This window comes from Thermobia domestica, chromosome 9 (genome assembly GCF_964235325.1).
Source record: "Thermobia domestica chromosome 9, izTheDome1.hap1.1, whole genome shotgun sequence".
Lineage (NCBI taxonomy): Eukaryota > Metazoa > Arthropoda > Insecta > Zygentoma > Lepismatidae > Thermobia > Thermobia domestica.
In genome coordinates this window covers 87566454-87580894 of record NC_137462.1, presented here as the reverse complement: position 1 = coordinate 87580894, position 14441 = coordinate 87566454, and the positions used below count along the sequence as shown (strand labels likewise).

The following is a 14441-nucleotide window of genomic DNA, read 5'->3' as shown; positions in this document are numbered from 1 at the left end:
GTGTAAGTTTTCCCGGTAAGCTTCCCAGTGTGAAGTTGCTGTGTTCACACTGCTTTCATTTATAAATGTTAATTATCAGTCACATTTGATGGTTAATGAGTTATCTAACACGTATCAGAGCTTACGCTTTTGTAAGAAGTCCAAACTATGCAAGCACTCTCCAAGTACAGAGTGCGGGAAAGACAAATATCTTATCTCATGTAGTTCGATGTCATATAATAAAATAAATACAAAGATGTTACTAGTGCCAATTCAGAAGCTACCCGTCGGAGTGGTATTAATCGCGTGTCCTTTTCCGTTAGTAATAAAGCTATTACCTACAATGCAGACAGGCTAAAGACATTTAAAAAGTACGGAAAGACATTTTGTTAGTGAAAACGATAGACAATAAGCAAACTGCTTAAATAAGATAATATTGAACTAATTCCCGTACATATCAATAGAACTTCACCGCCTACTGAATGTCAGTCGGGGGTGATTTCATGTTAAAAACTCTTGAACACGTGTGGGTACTCGACAGCTTCAAATTTGCTCGTATTGTTCTATTACAATTACAGAATAATAATTCGTAGTTTAGTCGGCCCAAATTAGACTATGGTTCTATTCAGGGGTAAAAGTGAGGGGGAACGCGGGGAACGCCGTCCGCTCACCTCGAAAAAATATGTACGGCGCCCCACAGTTCCTAAAACATTACAATGGGCAAAGATAGGCAGGGGGACGGCGTGATGTCACGCTGCTACCTACCGTTCCCCTACCTTTTCAGATCCACTTTTACCGCTGGTTCTATTGTTTATTTATCAGCTCGTTCCTCTCTTCTGAAATAACTGAACAGTATTCATCCCGGACATTCTGCTACAAACAAACCACTTTTAGCCTATCGTCGTAATATAGTCTCGGTGCTGACAACACTTCTGTATGCAAGTCTGTGTATGGGGGAAATTACTGAAATATATTCTTGTATCCGTAATGAAGTAAAAAAAAATTTTGGGTGTTTGTCCCTTACCCCCACACTTTTTTGCAATGGTGGCTTCAAGATGGCGGCCATAGAAAATCACCTGTAACAATTTTAACACTGTAAATTGTTAATAAATAAAAATTGAAACACCGTTTTACGCCTAATGAAGGGAAATGGACATAAAATTATTTTTAACTAAAATTACTTATCATGTGTGGCCGCCATGTTTAATAATGGCGCCCTAAATGACAAAAGATAGTGTTTTGTTAAAGTATTTTTTTCTTCAACATCAAATAATGTAACATGCTACTAAGATATCGTCTATTTGTGGAGTATACAAAAGAATTTACATTAAGAGTTTTCGAACGGTACCAGAATCATTGTTCTATTTTTAAAAATAACGAAAATATTCCACTTTGTATGCAGCAAAGCGCAGAGGCTTGTGACCTGTCAATGGCTGTAATTGGCACAGCACTCGAATGCCTTGAATATTCCTTATGCATTTTCTTTCCATACGTGTATGTAAGTAAACGAACTTTGTAAGGCATGTTTATTCCTCTACCACATTTCTAATGTAATAGAAGTTAATAATAATAATAATAATAATAATAATAATAATAATAATAATAATAATAATAAAACCTTTTATTGCTTAGTTCAGTTGCTGTTCATTTAGTCTCGAGCTAAAATATAACTTACAATAGTGTTAACTCAATTTACGTATATGGATTTTTACAATCAATTTTGTCTTTTGCGACATTTCTGCACTTACAGAACAAACAGCACTCGGTTTCTGACTTCCGACACAACCAGGCACACATTGCACATTTTAGGCAATTAAGTGGTTGAATTAAATCCAGTGGGGAAACATTGAAGCGTTTTGTGGGCATAATAGCTCCATTGCTCAGTTCAAATCCAAACTTTAGAGGGTCTAAATGTACCCAGTGTTAATCCAAACAATGTATTTGCATATGGGTATGTTAAAAAGCTTTCAAGTGCTCAAGAGCGCCGTTGCTTGTAGGAGGGAGATCCTGAAATGATACATTTTTTTTCGTGAGTATACACCTATAGTCTGAGTTCATCAAGTGTGTTGCAAGTCTTATCTTTCTTTAACACCTGAACAAGATATTCCTCAGCACACTGTAAAACTTCGTGAAGTGGTTCACATGTAATTCCAAATTCTTTCAAATACGCCGTAGGGTTACAATCTAAAACTGCTTTCTTCGTACCAAATTTACTGGTGTGGTCTACACCAGATAAAGCGTAAACAGCAGGTAGAACGGAAGAATATTCATGACCCAAGGAAGTTGCTATATAATGAATGGTAATCCTTCTTGTAGAATCTCCAATACCAGCACGAATCCATAATTCGTTTACGCCCATGTTTTAAGTTTTCTGAAAGATGCAAAAGTGCTTACCAATCAGTTCAGATGACACGTCTTCTAAGTGATTTTGAGACATTTATAGAGAGTGTAGGAAATCATCGGAACAGTTTCTCTTCTGGGACAATTTCTTGCGAATGATTAAACAGCTCAGAAACTTGATATGTGCTGACAGGGAAGGACTATGGGATCTCTATTTGTACAATGTTCAACAACTTCAGCCTTTATTTGCCGTGTTTGATTGTATTTATTACCAACGTTGGACTTTTCTCTACTTGAAGGATATGCGGAGGTTAGAAGTAAGACATCCCAAAGTATCCCAAAGTATTCAACGCATTCTTGGAAGGGAAACATGTTGTTAAAAGATTCGATCACAAGTTCAATGCAGTGGGAACTGATATTGCGTTGGAACAGATCTCAGAAGAGTGCATCAGAAATAATAGGGAGTACAAACAGAAGCAGTTTGTTGCTGAGTGGGAGCTCATATTCCATGAATTATTGGCAATAACAATTTTCTATCGAAAAGTAACTCAATCAATTTCAACAACATCACATTTGCAATTCATCATGAACTTTCAATGTCAGAAACTCAGCATACAAATAACATCATTGCTACTATGATCAGTTCATGCTTTCAAAGGAGAACCCTTTCGAAGGAGGAATATTCTTCACAACCTGGTTACACAGACAAATGATAAAAAGGATGTAAAACACATGGAAAGAAGGGCAAGATCTCTATGAAATATACAGAACAAATATTTGTTGAAAAGTCAAAAAGGTATCTGGGATACAATTCATCATGTGAAGTTCCGTAACTGTGGTACGATGCCGAGGTCGATAATTCAGAAGGAAAAGAAAATTAAAGGGACCACTACACAGACGTTAGCTACCAAGATAGTTCACATAGCTGAAGTTCGTAGCTGAACTTAAATGCTTGTTCAGTTACGACTTGACTGATGTGTCCAAACTAGTAGCTGAACATGGACTCCTTGTTAAGACTGAAAATAGCATTCTGTTTAGAGAGCTGGAAAGAAAAGGTTCAGGATATCACTTTACGGATTTTCATGTGGAAGAGGACACATATTTCATTTTCGATGTTATGAATTGTTTGAGGAAAGTAGTTTCTAAGGATCATAAAACACTTTCTGATGTTGCTACCACTTACCTTTCCTATACGTCTGCTCTTGCTCGTCATGCCTCCCGAGTCGACCACGTATTTGAGAGTTACCACTCCTTTTCTCCAAAACATTCTGAACGATTAAGCCGACAAACTGGTTGTGTCAAAGAACTAACCAAAATATCGGATGGTACGCAACTCTCTATTCAAACAAAAGCATTCTGGCCCTCCTCTACAAACAAGTTGATGATCCAAAATCTCATAACTGAAAGCGTTCAAAAAAACAATGATTTTTCACCCAACCTCTCAAACCCATATGTTTAGCTCCTTCACCGGGTCACAAGACCACTTATCAATTGTAACACCATTCGTAATGGCGTGCCTGTGTTACTCTCGGAACTGAATTAAATTTCTATAGAAGAAGCTGATTTTAGAATGATGATTCTTGCACAGCATGCAGCACAAAAAGGAAGTCGAAAAATAGTATTTGTTACTTCTGACACTGACCTAATAATACTATGTATATATAATTTTGAAAAACTTAAAAACATGGGCGTAAAAGAAATATGGATTCTTGCCGGTATTGGAGATTCTATAAGAAGGGTTACCATTCATTCTACAAGAAGGCAACTTCCTTGGGTCATGAATATTCTTCCGTTCTACCTGCTGTTTACGCTTTATCTGGTGTAGACCACACCAGTAAATTTGGTACGAAGAAAGCAGTTTTAGATTGTAACCCTACGGCGTATTTGAAAGAATTTGGAATTACATGTGAACCACTTCACGAAGTTTTACAGTGTGCTGAGGAATATCTTGTTCAGGTGTTAAAGAAAGGTACGACTTGCAAGACACTTGATGAACTCACAAGGAGGGTGTCCGAAGTGTAAATCTCAGATTTGAAAAATGTTTGTGCAGATCGTTAGGGGGGTTCATAGAATAAAGATTAGCACAACAAATTTCGGCGGAACCCCATATTTGGGTGGGGCAGTGCCCCTTTTTGATTTTCGGCTTTCGTAGTAAAAATCGGCCTTTTGATTTGAAAATTGACTTATTGTTGTCGACAATCGTTATCATTCGTCTTCATTTGCGTAGAGATACTACAATTCTGGGTCAGGGATCCCTATGTGTGTGTGTGGGGGGGTCCGTCTCACAAATTGATACATGTTCCCGCTTCATTTTGACGAGCTGAATTCAAATATGCCATTAAAAGTTCTTTGTGGAACCCATGTGCGGCACAGGTCTCTACCTAGTTTCTGGGATGCTGAATCAGAAGTTGAAAGAGAACTGGGGGCTTGAAATAGAAGTTTAGCAGAATCAGTGCTTACTGTATGGATTGAAGCCAAAAGAGATTACATGAATGTTCGGAAGTGGGAAACTGAAAAAGCGAAAGAAATTAATCTTGAAAACTTTAAGGGTCCCAAATTTGATGCACACGTTTTAAACGGAAACATAATATTGTGTAGCGAGAAATAACAAAATTCGTATCGAGAGCAGACGTTGACACTTCAGAACAAATAGAAACTTCGGCCATATCTTTCCAGCTAGAAGTCAGGGATACGTTACCGGAATTCGATATATACAATACTTACAATTCCGATCAAAGTGTTTTTGCAATGAAACTGCACTATAATCGTATGTTAGGCATACAAGGTCGGAAAAAAGTAGAAGCTTCTACACAATCCAAAAATGCCTTATCTCATAGCTATACAATAATACCCCTTATGTCTGCCAATGGAAATTTTGTTGGGCCATTATAGATTGTATTTCCAGAACCGACAGGCAAATTTGGAGCATATGTCAAGAAAACTTTATTCCAGCTCTCAAATGTTAAGGCTTCTGCATCAAAATCTGGAAAGATGGGTAAGCTTCATTTGGAGGAGTGGATCCGTGACGTTTTAGTTCTTAATATAGAGGACAAAAGTGTCTTGCTCGTAGATTCATGATCATCTTTTAACGAGAAAGAGATGCAGCAACACATTCCGGACGAAAAAATGCTATGTAAACAGATTCCACCGGGAACAGCTTGGGCTGTACAACCACTGGGTATTTCGGGCTTTAGAATATGGAAGAATGTTGTACGGAAAATGAGAGATTTCGTAATTTTTCACCAAATAGATATACAACTTCACAACGAACGACATTATAAACTTGCAATCGCTAGTTTATGAACAACTATCATCGCCAAAGTACCATGATGTGTTCAAATATAGTCGGTATAAATCCGGATATGTAGATGCGAGGCCGCCAGAATTTGTTAATTCTGTAAGTTTCTCATTTTTCTTAAACGACACTATCATGTGTGATGAGTGCGAAGATATAATACGACTGAAATGTAGTTGGTGCTGCAAAAGTATTTCCGCGGAACACTTTATCGAGCAGTTCCATTTCTGTAAAATACACAATACATAAAGTAAGAAGGAATTCTGCCAAACTTCAGCCCTTCAGTTCTATTTCAAGCCTTTCAGTTGTCTTTCAACTTTTGATTCGGTATCCCAGAAACTAGGTAGAGACCTGTGCCGCACATGTGCTCCTCAAAAAACTTTTAATGACATATTTGAATTCAGCTCGTCAAAGTGAAGGAGCAACATATATCACACTTGTGAGGGGGGGGGACCCAAGTGGCGGATCTAGCCCGGGGTCGGGAAGAAGCCCCCAATTTTTTAGTGACAAAAATAATTGAAGCTATTATTTATATCTTCTTGAAAGTTTATAGTAACTCATGATATAGTATCATAGCTTGGAGTGGACCTCCCCCAGTTTTTACCTTCTGGATCCGCCACTGGGGACCCCCCACACACAGGGATCCTCGACCCACAATTGAAGTATCTTTACGCAAATGAAGACGAATGATAACGATTGTCGACAACAATAAGTCAATTTTCAAATCGAAAGGCCGATTTTTACTACGAAAGCCGAAAATTGAAAAGGGGCACTGCCCCACCCAAAAATGGGGTTCCGCCGAAATTTGTTGTGCCGATCTTTATTCCATGAGCCTCCCTAACGATCTGCACAAACATTTTTGAAATCTGAGATTCACACTTCGGACACCCTCCTTGTCAGACTATAGGTGTACTCACGAAAAAAAAATGTGTCGTTTCAGGATCTCCCTCCTACAAGCAACGGCGCTCTTGAGCACTTGAAAGCTTTTTAACATACCCATATGCAAATACATTGTTTGGATTAACACTGGGTACATTTAGACCCTCTAAAGTTTGGATTTGAACTGAGCAATGGAGCTATTATGCCCACAAAACGCTTCAATGTTTCCCCACTGGATTTAATTCAACCACTTAATTGCCTAAAATGTGCAATGTGTGCCTGGTTGTGTCTGAAGTCAGAAACCGAGTGCTGTTTGTTCTGTAAGTGCAGAAATGTCGCAAAAGACAAAATTGATTGTAAAAATCCATATACGTAAATTGAGTTAACACAATTGTAAGTTATATTTTAGCTCGAGACTAAATGAACAGCAACTGAACTAAGCAATAAAAGGTTTTATTATTATTATTATTATTATTATTATTATTATTATTATTATTATTATTATTATTATTATTATTATTATTATTATTATTAATAATAATATTATTATTATTATTATTATTATTATTATTATTATTATTATTATTATTATTATTATTATTATTATTATTATTATTATTATTATTATTATTATTAACTTCTATTACATTAGAAAAAGTGGTAGAGGAATAAACATGCCTTACAAAGTTCGTTTACTTACATACACGTATGGAAAGAAAATGCATAAGGAATATTCAAGGCATTCGAGTGCTGTGCCAATTACAGCCATTGACAGGTCACAAGCCTCTGCGCTTTGCTGCATACAAAGTGGAATATTTTCGTTATTTTTAAAAATAGAACAATGATTCTGGTACCATTCGAAAACTCTTAATGTAAACTCTTTTGTATACTCCACAAATAGACAATATCTTAGTAGAATGTTACATTATTTTATGTTGAAGAAAACAATACATTAACGAAACACTATCTTTTGTCATTTAGGGCGCTATTATTAAACATGGCGGCCACACATGATAAGTAATTTTAGTTAAAAAATAATTTTATGTCCATTTCCCTTCATCAGGCTTAAAACGGTGTTTCAGTTTTTATTTATTAACAATTTACAAAGTGTTAAAGTTGTTACAGGTGATTTTCTATGGCCGCCATCTTGAAGCCGCCATTGTAAAAAAGTGTGGAGGTGAGGTGCAAACACCAACTCTTTTTACTTCCTTATGAACACAACAATATATTTCAGTAATAATTTCGCCCATACACGGATTTGCATACAGAACTGTTGCCAACGGCTGGACTAATAGACTTCTCTTAAATTATACAGGCAATGAGTGTGTATTTCTGATCGTGGTTGCCAAGTTAATGACTCGTATGCAGCAGACACTCAAGATGTACGCCCATAGTATATTCCAGTTCACGCGAGTCTCATCGCTGACGAAGCTGAGTGGAAATATCAGTGATTGATATGTGATTGTACTCTTCTATAATGTCAGTTGACTCCACCAAGGCTCCGTCTTCGATTGTTGTCACAGCAATAACACACAAGTTCCCAGAAATTCCAGATAGATATTCTAGCTATTGTGGTAAAAAATCACAGTCGAAAAAAAAGTGATATATTTTAAATATTATTCATACAGGTGGAAAAACTAGAGATTAATTTATTTCTCTATGCTCATTGAATTAGAAGAGACCAGAAGTCTCCACCTAACAGTAAAAATTCTAAAAATTGTCCTATGCTACGTGACTTCTGTAGGTGAGTAGGTCACAACAGAAATAGGTTAAGAGGAACTTAACCACAGTTACACGATTCATATAAAAGACTGCCGTAAATTTGCTTCGGGGTTCAGTTGGTACAGTGGAGAAGCAAGGTAGTTGTTTTAAAGAAGTCTTCATCGTACAGAACATTGAGATGGATCTCTCCTGCCCGTCAAAGGTTGGAACTTCTGGTCTCTTCTGCCGAATTATACTGTAAGTGACGATCAACAAAAACAAATACTAGATATCTTACTCAGTCATGTATGTGCTTTCAAATGGAGTAAAGAAGACTTTACAAAAATCACGAATTATTCTGCTTCACTGGATTTAGTAAACCGTACCCCATTTCAGGTTGTACCTTTTACCGTGCCTCACCGCCTTAGACCGAAAGTCAAACAGAAGGTCTTGGAGCTTCTCGACCAAGGAATATTAGAACCTGCCAATAGCCCTTACAGAAATAACGCGATTGCTGTGTTAAAAACGAATTCTAAGGACGATATACGGCTAGTCCTGGATTTGAGAAAATTGTCACAACACTGTGTATCTATAGCAGAACCGATCACTCCTATGAATGATGTTTTAGACCATCTTTCAAACTCAAGGTTCATGTGTTCAATTGATATGTCTTCATCTTTTTTCCAAATCGAGTTAGACGAAAAAGATAGAGATGCAACAGCATTTTCGCTTCGTGATATTGATTTGCCACATGCTCAGTTTCGCTTAAAACGCTATCCCCAGGGCCATGTAAATGCGTCCCTAAGTTTGCAACGAATTTTAAAAGAAATTTTCAAAGACATCCCGCGAAATCGTCTTTTAATCTACGTAGATGATTTTCTTCTTCACTCTGATTCCTTTGAAGAGCTTCTTGATACCTTAAAGCAAGTATTGGAAAAAGCTGAAGCTCACTCTGTTCTTTTTAATTTAGAAAAATCAGAATTCGGTGTTACCTCTACCAAATTTTTGGGACATGTGGTCTCGAATGGTCAGATCAGACCGGATCCTGCTAAACTAGAGGTCATATTGGAAATCCCTAGGCCTACTACAGTTAAACAATTAAAATCATGGCTTGCTACAATTAATTTTTATCGCTCTTACTTGGTAAACATTTCAAACATCTTAGCACCATTATATGACGCTCTTAAAGGTTCCCCCCGAACTCTTAAGTGGGACAAGCATATGCAAGATGCATTCGAAACTGCACGCGAACTATTAACAATAGAACCAGTTTTAACTATATTTTCTACAGAAAACACACAACATTTACTCATGTGTGACAGTTCAAGTATTGGAATCGGAAGCGTTCTGCTGCAAAAACGAGAAAATGAAAGTGATTGGCATGCCGTTCATTACATTAGCGCGCGTCACCCTACCCGCGTCAAACCTCTTCCTATTTACAGTCAAGAGTTATTTGCCATATATTATTCGCTAGTGAAATTAAGAAAATACTTGTTAGGTGCTAAATTCACTATAGTAACCGATAATAAATCGTTATCGGCACTACAGAATACAAAGAACCTCTCAGCAAAGCACATACGATGGCTCGAGTATATTAATTCTTTCAACTTCTCTATAGCACATGTAAAAAGTTCTCAAAATAGTATCAGTGACCTGCTATCTCGTAACCCCCTACCCTTTAAAGATGAAGATCTTGAAATCATTGAACCTGACGTCCACCCCTTAAGTCTGTTAGCATTGGACAGCAAAACAGACATTGCTAGTTTGCAAAGACAAGATTCTTATTTTTCAAAGGTCATAAACACTTTGCATGCACAAGATCAAAGCCACCCACAGTTCAATCTTTGGCGCAAGCAATTCACTTTTATGGATGGCATTTTATACAGAAAAATGCATTCAACCACGTCCCATAGGTTGTTAGTATGTGTACCACAAGTGTTAAGAAACACTGTTTTTCAAGAGGTACATGCTAATCAATTAACACATCCAGGGTCAGTGGCGGCGTAAGGGCGGGGCGAGCGGTGCCCCCGCCCCGGGCCCCACTTTGTGGGGGCCCCCGACGGTAGGTAAAAAAGATAATTACTAAGGAACCTTGTTAGCATGAGCCGTACAAGGGCCGTCAAGGTTTATAATCCACACCTTCCCTAAATGTAAACGCAATTAATTGTCAATCAATATTACACCAAATAACGGATGAAATAACAGAAATATGTGTCTAATAAAGCTAATCAGTGCTGGATTTCCGTATAAGCTAAACTAACTATAAGCTTCGGGCCTCACTTTCTTGGGGACCCGAAAGAAATTTTAATGAAAAAACTGAATGTAGATTAAAAATAAATAAAATAAAAGTTTCATTATCTTGGAGGCTCCCAAAAAAATTTAAAGGGAAAAGCTCTGAATATAGGTGAAAAATAAAGTAAATGTTTCATACTCTTGGGGGCCCCCCAAAGAATTTTAAAGGAAAAGGCTGAATGCAGGCGAAAAAAATAAAACAGACGTTTCACTTTCTTGGAGCCCCCAAGAAAATTAAAAAAAAAAGTTGAATGTAGGTGAAAAATAAATAAAATAAAAGTTTTACTCTCTTGGGGCCCCAAAGAAATTTAAAGGAAAAAATGTATGTGGATTAAAATATGAATAAAATAAAAGTTTCACTTTGTTCAATGACCTCAGAGAAATTTAAAGGAAAAGCTGAGTGTAGATTAAAATATAATGAAAGTCAAAGTATATTGTGTTGTTTACATTCTAAGGTCTTATGATGCAAGTAATGGGGCCCAATCTGCTAGCCTGCTTCCTAAAATATCACTGTTTAATTATTTATTTATTTATTCATATATCAGTTTAAGAGAAGATCACAAAGAAGGGATCAACATATATAATGCTTTATTAGGGTACTAGCATTCTGTTCCTAATTAAAAGCTCTTTGGTGCAGACGCTATAGTCGCTGATTCACTTGTTTTCTTTCTGTCTTTATTCTTTTGTCCTTTACAAGTCGAATTTTCAGCGAGCGAAACCCTTTTGCTTAGCTGGTTTACCCATTTCTGCTCTTGTTTTTTGGCGTATGAATTTATATTTCATCCCACAAATTTAGACTGAAGAAAATGTTCAATAACAAAACAAGTGTTCAAATAATCAAAATACTTCAGCATCATATTTAATTCAACTCCTGATTGTTCTCATATGGAACTCTTGTCACAAACCATTCGATTTGTTGACATACAACGTGATTCTGTTCAAGTTCGGGAAGCATTTATTGATTTCATCACTGTCGAAGGAAAGACTGCTGAGAGTATTTCTGCTGAAATACTGAAGAAACTTCAATGTGATAGGCTTGGTATTAAGATTCCAGAGGCCAGTCTTGTGATAATCAGGCTACAATGGCCGGGCAATATTCTGGAGTTCAAACTTTTATACGGAATATAAGTCCTTTGGCCATTTTCGTTCCTTGTAACAATAATTCATTGAACCTTGTGGCTTACATGCTGCGTACGTTAACGTTTTTTCGGTGACTTTGTTAGGAGCAATGGAACGTTTGTTGGTATTCTTCTCTAGATCTACTCACCGATGGAATGTACTGCAAAATCACGTAAAGATTGGTCTGAAACGTGAAAATGATACTAGATGGAGATCAAAAGCAGAAGCTTTAAGGGCACTTTCTAGTCAATTGGATGAAGTAATTGATCCGTTGAAAGATTTGCGTGACACTTCGATTGAAACGCTTGATACTACAGGAGATGCTGGTCTTCTTCTTGCAAGCATCCAGTCATTTAACTTTATCGCTTTACTATATTTCTGGCCTGCAAATCTCTCATATATTGATCGGATCCAAAAATGCCTTCAATCTCAGGATATGAGTTTCAATCAAACTCTTATTCAGTTACAGAACTTGGTTAACACCATTAATATCTGGAGACTTGAGCTGGGCAAGGAAATTATATCCACAGCTGAAAGAAGTTGCAGAGCATGGAACATAACTGTGGCTATACACAGTAGAAGGAGATGCATGCCTGGAGAAGCAAAGAATGAAACCTAACTGCACAGCAGTAGCGTACCCAGGAATTTATTTCGGGGGGGGTTCAAACTAAATATGAAGCTATTTTATATTAAAATTGCTAAAATTGCCCCTAAAATTAGGCTAAATTTTTAAAAAGTCGAAATTTCGGGGGGGGTCCGGACCCCCGTGTCCCCCCCCTTCCGTACGTCCCTGCTGCACAGGCCGAAATGAAGCGCTCTATCAATGAAATTCTAGATGAGATCAGACAACAAATGATCATTTTACTCAGATGCATGACCTGAACGACAGATTTGGATTCCTGTGTTCTATGGACAACTTTCTGCTGCACCTAGATGATGAGAGCGAGGAAAGGCTAAAAGCATGTTGCTCTGATTTTGGCTTTGTTCTACCCGAATGACCTGGATGGCTTATTATTATTTCAGGATTGTAAGGATTTAATCCGTTCACTAAGGTGTGCTCAGAAAGCTAAAGAACAACTTGACTTTTCACCACAAGGTATCCTGAAATATGTATCTTCGATAGGGCTTGAAATTTACTAAAGTTTAGCAACCGCTCTTCAGATTTTGATAACACTGCCCGTATCTCTCGCAAAGGTTTTTCACCAAAATGAAATTGATAAAATCATACTTGCGTTCCACAATGAGTCAGGAAAGATTCACGAATCTGGCCATTCTTTCTATCGAAAATGAAATAGCATCCACGTTAGATTTTGATAATATAGTTGAGACTTTCGCTGCTACCAAAGTAAGGAAGGTATCATTCTGAATGTTGGTGGAACACAGGCTAATATGGTAGTGGAACTACTGTCGAAAGTAGTTTCATGATTCAAGTAAAGGCAATAAAAATACAAAAATACCGAAAGAAAGTGAAATATTTGTTTTACGTCCCATGGTTATGCCGGTTAGGCTAAAGGGAACGGTGATGATGAGAAATGAATGCAAAGGTGGAATGAAGAAAGTGGGAGGAAACGGGAGAACCCCGAGAAAACCCACGAGCACGGTGTTTATCCACCACAAACTCCACACGGCGCGAGCTGGGATTGACTCAGGGACCCCAAGCATCAGATGTGAACGCTCTACCACTGAGCCACCGCGCCCCCAAAAATTCCAAAGAAGTAATAAAAAACTGTCAAGATTTGTCAATTGACTGGTGATCAGGGTTGGCAAAAACCATGGTTTTTATTGAAAAAACCAAGAAACCAGTTTTTTTTGTTTAAACCCGGTTTTTATGGTTTAAACCAGGTTTTTTTGGTTTAAATAATTTGCTCTGTGTATTTGTATCACATATGGACAGAAATAAGTTTGTCTCGCCTTGGTGTTATTATGCAACAACCAGGTTATGCTGGAAGGGGTCACATAAGCTTAAAGCAGAATCCCAACGGCTTTACGGCTTACATCCGAGAGAAATTGTCCTCCATTTGAACTCAAAATCGGAACTAATTGGGAATAAATTCGATATGTCTGCCGACTCACTCATGAAGAACTCCTGATAAAAAATCTTTATCAGGAGTGTACTGATCTTTATATACTTTTTAATATAACTATCAAGAGTCATTTCAGAACAAAAAATAAACAGTTGCAGAAGTGAAACCAGTATACAGAATTATATGTGGACAATTTCAAAATACTGCAGAGTACAGAAGAACTAATTTAGTCCAAGTTAGTTCACTACAACTTTTATTAGTCCAAGTTAAAGAAATACGACGACTTAATTTGCATATCAGTATGAAAAGTGAATAAAGATACGAATTATTTGAGTCCATTTTGGCTCTGACCAATTTATACATAAACAGATACCAAAGATACTTCTGATTTCAATAAATGCCTCTGGTGGGGTTTATATGAGCCCCCTCCCAAAAAAAGTACGGCATTTCGATGTATTTTATCAACAATAAACATTATTAAAACAAAACAATATTTAGATTTTTTTCTTTGATTGCAATTGCATAACAATAATAACAAACTATAAAAAATCACAAAAGAAACATTCATAAACTTATTTTTTTAAAAAAAGTTGCTTTTGTAGTTTAATATCTTTGAGTAATGAATGGGGAATTTAGGTCTGAATATAATACGAATAATATACGGGAATGAAACGTGATAAACCACAAATGTGTGTTCATCAAGATTTTACGAACACTTACCCTTTTACGAACATTTTTCATTTTTGGTTTAAACCAGTTTTTTTTTTTGAAAAAAAAAAAAACAGCTGGTTTAAACCAAGGTTTAAACCAAC

The 14441-nt window shown here is 37.0% G+C and overlaps 1 protein-coding gene across 1 annotated transcript in view; it reads left to right on the top strand.

Moving 5' to 3' along the window:
* LOC145694826 (dynein beta chain, ciliary-like) overlaps positions 1-14441 on the top strand; it is a 614922-nt gene that overhangs the window by 429681 nt on the left and 170800 nt on the right. The window lies entirely within an intron of this gene.